Below are 9,132 nucleotides of genomic sequence, written 5' to 3'. Positions count from 1 at the left end.
GCCACTTCTTATGCATCCAGAAAACTCCAGAGTATGTTAGAGCGCTTGAGAGTTTAGACGGAGACACATATGTGTCCCTAAACTCATCCCAATAAGAATATGAATACCAGTAGCTTAGAGTGGCCAGATCCTTAATTCTTCAAAGCTCTCCATCACCCAAGAAGGCAACCAGGTAAAGTATTGGACTGAGAGGTCCCTTGCTTATTCCTGGGACCTAGTTTCAAAAGGACAGTTTCTGATTGAGCAAGATAGACAGCAGCCTCTCTTCCCTAGGTGGGGCTCAGGGTACAGTCGTGGTGAGAACTCCGCGCCGCGCGCACCGAGCCCTCTCTTCCTCGCCACGCCCACTTCCTGCCCCATCCAGCGCCTTTCCAGGTCTCTCTCCCGGTGAACCGGATGCGCTGTCAGTCTCCTCCTCCGTGTGTCCTCGGCCTCCACCCAGCTCCTTCGCTGAGCCTTTGCCACCCCGAGGCCCCAGCCAGGAGGCTCCTGGCGGCTGGCCTGGCAGGTGTGGGGCGCAGTAGGAGCTGGGCGCTCACGGTTACCGCGCGTGGAGGAGACACTGCCCTGCGGCGATGGGTGCTCGGGCCTCTCCTTCACTCCGGAGACCGGCGGGGCGGCGGCTGCGGTACCTGCCCACCGGGAGCTTTCCTTTTCTCCTCCTGCTGCTGCTTCTCTGCATTCAGCTCGGGGGAGGACAGAAGAAAAAAGAGGTAGAATGAATCCTGTTGGCTTTCTCGAGTGGGCCTGGGCGGGCTGGGGCGGGACACGTTGCCAGGAAGCCCCGCATGGTGGCTAGGCAGCGGGGCGGCGGGGCGTGGGCGGTGGCGGCCGCGTGGGTGGAGGCCTAGGGGCGGGTGCTTTGCGGTCCGCAACCTTTTAGCCCAGTACTGTCCCCTGAAGGGGAAAGGACGCGTCCGCTTGGCTGCCCTGGGCTGCTCCTGGGAATGTCACTTAGGACCACTGAGAGTCCCTCTGTGTGCAGGCCGAGCTTTGGGCGCTGGTGTCGCTGAAAGGGGTGTGGTGGATGAGAAAATACCCTTGAGAAGTATTTATAAAGCTCCAGGAACTATTTAACTCTTTATTTTTCTCCTTTTCTGGATTAAACAGAATATCGAGAGTGTTTTAAGTTTTTCTCTATTCTGAATTATACCTTCTAAAAGGGTAGGTTTATTTTTATTTTAAACTCAATGTGTAATTGTGAAATAACCTCATATTATTTACGTTATGCACATTTTTGGGTGAAGTTCAGATCACCAGATTTTAATCTTAGTCTTTAACTTTGGCCAGAGTGAGATTTGAAACGACTGTGTTTAAAGTAATGTAGAGTTATTTGTGAATTTGGTTATGTATCATTACTATGGATGATTGATCTAGAAGTTTCAGAAGAAAAATTCAGTGTTTCTAATTGTGGATCATTTTGGTTAATATACTGGTTATGTAATCCAAGATGGTTTTTCTTTGGTGGAATTACACAACTACACATGTCTCATAATTTGAATCAAGATATTGCCAGAAATTTCTTAATAGCTGGATAGAGAGAGAAAAAATAGATAACTTTCGAAGTAATCGTTTTGTCTTTTCTTATTAATCATTGCAGAAAAAACTGTGGTCAATATTCACTGTTTTTTTTTTTTTTTTCCTTTTGCGTCCTGGGGATTAAACTCAGTGTCACTTTAACCACTGAGCCACATCCTCAGCCCTATTTTGTATTTTATTTAGGGACAGAGGCTCACACTGAGTTGCTTAGGGCTGCTTTTGCTGAGGCTGGCTTTGAACTTGAGATCCTCCTGCTTCAGCCGTCTGAGCCACTGGGAATACAAGCGTGCACCACCTTACCTGGCAATATTAATGACTGTTAGTTTTTTGTTTTTAATTTTAGCATGAAATTAGGCCATACAAAATTCCTTGTGGAGTTTTGACAACAACATTTAGAGAATCACTAGTCACTAGTTTTGTTACAGTTGTATTTAGAAATATAAATTGAAGATATATTTTTAATACTTGGTATTTATATGCTATATTTCAAGAGTTTTAGGTTTTATAGTTGTTGATGAGAAAAGTAGAAGATTGAGTAGTAGACTTTTTTTTTCCTTTTTCTTTTTTTTTTTTTTTTGTGAGTTACCAGAGCAGAGAGCAATAAAATATGATGAGGAATTCCATGGAAATTCTGATGTTTTACCTCCTGGGAATGTCACTTAGGACTACTCTTTAAACTGCAGAGGGAAAAAATGCAAAAAGGGTACAGGTTCATGGCATCTTAGTGTCTCCATTTGTAATATTACTTGAATATGTAAAGATGATACCAGTGTAATTAATTAAATCTAAAAGTCAGTAGTATATTTCCATTAAGATATATTTTATAGAAGGTATTTTTAAAATGAAAATCTGGGGAGAACAATGCTGAAGATTGAAAATGAGCATCTTCCAAAATTATTCTTTTTCTCATAAAAAGGAGAAGCTAATACTAATATATGGTGGTGTTACAGTAACCATGTATTTTTCTTTATGGAAAAAAAGGCATATTAAAAACATTTGAAGTTTTGATACTTAGGTCTCTGAAGTATTATAGGCCAGTTCTGTATATAGTACTCTGTTAGCAAACTGTGATATCTTCTATTATTGAAATAAAAACATTATACATTGGAAATAATGAGAAATGATTGTTCACTAGTATGATGCTTTTTCAGGGGTACCTCTTTTTTTTTTTTTCCTGTATGTGGTTTCTTTCTTTGCTGACATTAGAATCTGATGCCCAGAGTAAGATTTGCCATTGAACCAGAAAGTATAGCAGCTGAAATGTAGTTTACTGCAATGAATATGACTACCATTATATATCAGAATAGTTGACATGGCATGAAGAGCTTTTCTTTCTTGGGAATTCAAATTGAACTCTAAAATTGAGTCTGGAGTCAAGAATGTATATTATTTGCTTTTAAGGAAGTAGTAATTGTGGTGGTAATATTTACAACATGTTTTCTTGAGTCAGACAAATGATACAGTTATAACTCAGTCCTTGATTGTATGACACAAGGCAAACCATTTAATGTTGCTGAATTCTGGTTCCTTTTTTTAAAAAAAATACAGACATAATACCTATATCTTGGGATCATTGTTGGGATTAAATAAGTTTATGTAGTATCTAGTGTGATGACTAGAACATAACTGATGATCAGTAAGTGGTAAGTAGCTATTATGGGTTTCTTATTTAAATAAACATGTTAGTATGGTGAAATTATAAAATGTAAGATTTTTTAAAAATTATTTTTAAGCTTTATGATGATAATAAATTATATGGCTTCTAAAATAGATTATCTATTACTTATGATGAAACACTGAGAATTCTAGACTTTTATATTGAGAATTTTGCACATAGAGATTTTGCATCAGAATTAGTGATACTCCATGCATTTGTGTATATGTATGTGCATGTACATGTGTATGTATTATGTATATGTTTATATACACGTTTCTTTATGATGACATTTTCATTCCTTAAAAATAATTAGTTTTGTTATGTATTCTGTTTAAGAATATATGTAGGAATAGTTAAGTGGATAGACAAAGAAAAGTGAGGATTCTTAAGCCACATCTCTTAATTGTATTAAATACAGTCATTAAAAAGTAATTTTTAATTCTCAAATTAAAATGATGTGATGTGAGTGTGGAAGACTTTGGCCTCTTAGTAGTTTTAATTTGTATATTAACGCATTTTGCTTTTCTTTTGATAGTTTTTCTATTTCATAGATTATTATATCAGTTAATCAGCTTCATTTGGAATTGTTGTAATTTATAATGACCTCTTCTGATTATGTAAACAGAGCTCAAATTGTATAATGAATTACAGTAGAAGTATTGATTTGTTAGTCATCAAAAACAGCCGTTATAATAATTTATTATATTTGCAAGGAATGTAATTAGTTAATAGGCTAGGATATGTAGGTATAATGAATATGCAATATGAAAAATTGATTTGCTCATAAATGCTTCCTGGGAGATTAGTAAAATATTTGCTTAAAATTGTTCAGCTGCCTTTGACATAATTCTGTATGCCATTAATGTTTTTAAACATGTTTTACACTGGGTGAATGATATCTAATTTCTAGTGTCCCAACTGCGAAATAGAAATTTTACTTAGAAAATGATTACAAGGGAGAAGATGGAGGTAAGCAATAGAAGTTCCCTTTAAGCAAAGAACTTAAGTGGAAGAAGTATGCAAACAGTACAACTTTTAGAAATGCATAACAATTTTACATTGATCTGCTTACATATAAAAAACAGATGATGCTGATGTCAGGCAGTTGTTTCATTTAGGTTAGATTATGTGTGTGATAATCTTTGAAGAATGATTGAAAATGACAGGTCTTACTCAGAATAGCCAAATGTGCCTGTCCAAGAGCTCCAGTTTCTTGGATGATGGCAGAAGGTATGGTATTCCTGTATCACGGCATTCCATGAGGAATGTGTCACAGAATTCCATGACTTTTAGGTACATGAATATATTACAGCACTAGAGTTGCCAGAGTATCAACATCTGCATTGGTTCCTTGAGCTTTAATTGGTTAAGGGCAGTGTAAGAGGGCCAGGTGATCCTCAGGTATGTAGTAGTTGAATTACAGGAGAGCAACCTTGACTGTAGGGAACGCACATATTTTAAAATGCACACACTTTTTAATTTTTTTCTTTTTTTGGTACCAGTGATTGAACCCAGGGGCGCTTTACCCCTGCATCAATCCCCACCCCTTTTTATTTTTTCTTTTGAGAGAAGGTCTTGCTAAGTTGCTTAGTGCCTTGCTAAATTGCAGAGGCTGGCTTTGAACTTGTGATTCTCTTGCGTTTGCCTCCTTAACCACTAGGATTACAGATGTGCACTACCGAGCCCACTTTTTTTTTTTTTAAATAGAGAACTCTGTCTTGACTAAGACAGTTATATATAATTTTCACATGATGGCTTTATGCTACACAACATCCTTAAAAAGATAATCCAAAACCAAGTTAAGTCTGTAGCTTCACTCACAAATTGTGTAGAAACCCACGAAGAATTATCTCTTTGAGAAATTTCATCAAAAGGGAACATTTTTAGGGTATTTTCTTAGAGGTAAATATACCACTGGCAAGTATAGTCCCATATATGTACTTAATTGTATGTTTATGTCATAGAGAAAGATGGAATGAAAATATATAACACAAAGCAGACAACATTAACACTTAACCTTTTGTTACATTTACTTTTTCATCCTTTCTCTTTTGCCCTAAATATTTAGTAATTTGAATGCCAGTGCAGTCTGTTATGCCCTTGAGTGATGTTGGTTTCTTCACTGTATTAGACTATCCTGATTAGCTTATCTGCATAAGAATTCCTCTTGGAGCATCATGGTAATTCTACCAAAATAGAAAATTTATCTTTGGTTAAGTGTAGGAGTAATGTGTTCCCTGCTAGAAAATGGGTAGATGAAAAAAATGACTATTTGTTGCATAACAGTAGTGTGAGAGTGTGTATGTTTGTGTGTGTGTGTAAGTGTGTAACAAATGGATAATACTTCTGCTGATCTCTATGTAGTTTTTATTTCTGTTGTTAGGACAAGATTTCTGCAGTTCCTCAACTTGAGCATATCTATTGAGCATATCATCCTTTCCTCTCTCCATCTGGTCCATCTGATTTCTCATTGCTATTAACAGTGTTGTTTTATGGGAAACAAACTTTTAATGTTGAAGAGCTTCGTTTTTTTTTTAATCTAACTACATGCTAGTATAATACATCTTTGCAGTTTTTTTTTAACATTTATTTAGTTGTAGATGGATACAATACCTTTATGTATGTATGTATGTATGTATGTATGTATGTATGTATTTATTTAATATGGTGCTGAGGCTTAAACTCAGTGCCTCACATCTGCTAGGTGAGCACTCTTCCACTGAGCCACAACCTCAGCTCTCTTTGTAGTTCTTAAATTATATTTTGCAGATAGTAAGTAGAGTCTGTGATTACATGATTTCTTGTGGAATTACACATGGATTTAAGGAGAGAATTTTAAAAATAGGGCTCCTGATTTATACATAAATATGTAAAACATTTAAGTATTTAGGCTGAATATTAAAGCTTCAACATTGTTATTTAGAAGAATAGATAATACTTTTTCATAGTAATTAGTTTCTCTCTGCCTATCTATATTTTTCTTTAACTCTGGAAAAAAATATCATGAGCTAGCTTATTGAGTGTTTTGGAATCTGTAACTTAATAAACATTTTAGTACAGATAGCATCCTGAAGAAATTCATGAGCTGAAGACAGTTTTGAATAAAAGTAAGTCCTTACTGACATATTTATTAAAGTTTTTGTTGATCACCAAAAATACCTATTGAGTTTTATACTTGAAGATGTCAGGAATTTTCTTTTTCCTTCATGTTACCTTGAGAAATCAAGTAACTGTGATGGAAAGGGGCAGTTCAGTATAAGTTAAATAAATGTGGTATTGATTGTATTTAATGCAAATATTTTATAAGTATATCTTTTAGAGATGGTTTATTTAGATGTTAATATTTATGTGACTTAAGTTTTGGAAATATTTTGATATTTTTGACTCTGCTTGAGACACAGAAAACTATTGGCAAGTTAGTTCATATAAGTGGTAAAACTTATTTTTTGTAATTATTTATAAATTGTGTAATCTGTTTAAATTTTAAATAGAGTGTAATACCTTAGTATAAATTCCTGAATTTGGTAAATTGGGAGTTGAAAATAAGTCTTAAATTGTATCAGGAAAAGATAAAGAAAGTAGCAATACATAGACAGGATGCTAGGCCTTTCCCTTAATTAGATTATTGAAATGCATTGCATGTTTGTGCCCTTCCAAAATTTATAATTTGAATTCCCAACCCTAATGTGATGGTATTAGAGGTATTGTGATGGTATTGGAGAGCCTTTGGGGAGTGATTAGATCCTGTGGGTAGAATTCTTATAAAAGGCACCTGATCGTTCTTGTTTTTCTGCTCTGTGAAGATATAGTGACAAGTCAGCATTCTGAAGAGAGCCCTTATCAGAACCTGACCATGCTGGCACCCTGATGTTGAACTTTCAGACTCTAGAAAGGTGGAAATAAATCTGTTTTTTAAGCTCCCCAGTCTAAGGTAATTTGTTGTAGCAGCCTAAATTGACTAAGACAGTTATCTATAATTTTGACATGATGATCGTGGCAGATGGTCTTGTTTACCTGACTTTTGGTTTGGTTTAGCTGGGACTATTGCAAGCTCCAAGTAGTAATTTTTATTAGTCAAAGATCATCATGATTTTTCCAGCATCTTTCAAATTGTTGTTTTAAAAGTGAGCAGATGATACAATTTTGGGCAAGTTTCTTTGTTCTTAAAGGATGCAAGAAGGTAAATTTTCTCTTTCTGTCTTTGAGTATGTGTATGACAGTGGGATGCTTGAGTTGCTGATCTCAACTTGTAATTATGATGGTACAAGCTTGAAGCAAAACCTGTGGAGGAAAATAATAAGAATGTGAGGTCTTGATTATGTAACTTAGCTAACCTTGTTATTGTTCTAACTCTGGACTCTTGTGTTCTGAAGTTAATAAGTGTTTTAGCTTTTCTCGCTGCTGTGACTGAAAGGACCCAACCAGAAGGGAGGAAAAGTTTATTAGAGGGCTCACAGTTTCAAGATCTTAGTCCATAGAAGGCTGGTTCTATTCCTTGGGGCTCTAGGTAAGGCAGAATATCAAGTGGAAGAGTGGCTGAGAGAACCAGCTCACATGATGATCAGGAAGCACAGAGAGAGGTCTCCACTTGTGAGATACAACTATATACCCCAAAGCCACACCCCCAATTCCCACCTCCTCCAGCCACCCCGACCACTTCAGTTACCACTCAGTTATCAGGGGATTAATTCACTGATTGGGTTAAGACTCTTACAACCCAATTATTTCTCCTCTAAACCTTCTTGCATTGTCTCACATGTGAGGTTTTTGGGGACACCACATTTAAACTATAACAATAACCTTCCTTATTGTTAAGGAAATTTCAAATTGGATTTATAGTTGTATCATAAAGCATTCTGCTAAAGAAGAAATTACTGAAGTTTTTTTTTTTTTTTTGGATCAGTGATTAAGCCTAGGTGCTTTACCTCACCCTTTTTATTTTAAGACAGGGTCTCACTCAGCTGCTTAGGGCCTTGCTAAATTATTGAGGTTGGTTTTGAACTTGTGATCCTCAGCCTCCCAAGCTGCTGGGATTACAGGTGTGTACTACTGTACCCAGATGAATAGAGGGTTTTGACCCTGTTTTTACAATTTGTACACTTACCGTTTTACTCCAAAGTTCTCCTTCTACTCTGTTTTAATAACTAGCTTCATAACCCTATTTATGAATTAGTAGAGGATTATTTAAATATTAGTAGATGATTATGCAAGTGTGCATAACCCTTTCTGATCCTTGAATCTCAGTTTCTGATCCTTGAATCTCATTTGTGCAGAAGTGAATTTTTCCATGTGTTTCTTCTATTGATAGAATTTTGTTTCATTGTATGTTTGAAATTCTATTTAAATATTGTATGAACCAAAAGCTTTTAATAAAAATACTGTAAGCTTAATATGTGTCTTAAAAGCTGCCAGCCCAAGAAAAGAGTGGAAGAGTAATATATGCCTCAGATATATTTTCTGTATATGATTCATTTTACATGTGAATGCTTTTAAAAATATTTTGTGTGTATAATAGATGAGCAGGTGGTTTCATTTTAAAGGCACACCAAATAAAATACAGGGAAATACCTTTATTTTGAAAAAAGCAATCATATTTTAGTAACATTCTTTTGATTAACATTTGAGTTAGTATTAGGCAAAACTAAAACGGATTTCTTAAGAAGGTATGCTGATTGGGCCATGTTTTCTTAAGAGCTGGAGTTTTCAAGGGGAATAAAGGGACTTTTCATCCTGATGAAACAGGAGTGATTGTGCTCTGTCTTGCCATTGTTTCCAATACATTTTTTTTTTTTGGAGTCTTTATGGGAAAGAAGGGTGGTTGAATCAACTTTTAGCACTGTCATAATGGCATTCTAATTCAACTTTGCTTCCAACTGACAGCCACAGGAGTTGCATGCTTTCATCCTGGAGCACAGTGCACATCAAAATAGTAACTA

At 36.0% G+C, this 9,132-nt stretch overlaps 1 pseudogene; it reads left to right on the top strand.

The window, feature by feature from the left end:
* The first annotated feature begins 217 nt into the window (after positions 1 to 217).
* LOC144374906 (sodium/calcium exchanger 1-like) overlaps positions 218 to 9,132 on the top strand; it is a 104,333-nt pseudogene continuing 95,418 nt past the window's right edge.

Source organism: Ictidomys tridecemlineatus, unplaced genomic scaffold (genome assembly GCF_052094955.1).
Source record: "Ictidomys tridecemlineatus isolate mIctTri1 unplaced genomic scaffold, mIctTri1.hap1 Scaffold_934, whole genome shotgun sequence".
NCBI classification, from domain to species: domain Eukaryota; kingdom Metazoa; phylum Chordata; class Mammalia; order Rodentia; family Sciuridae; genus Ictidomys; species Ictidomys tridecemlineatus.
This window is presented reverse-complemented; position numbering and strand designations above follow the sequence as displayed.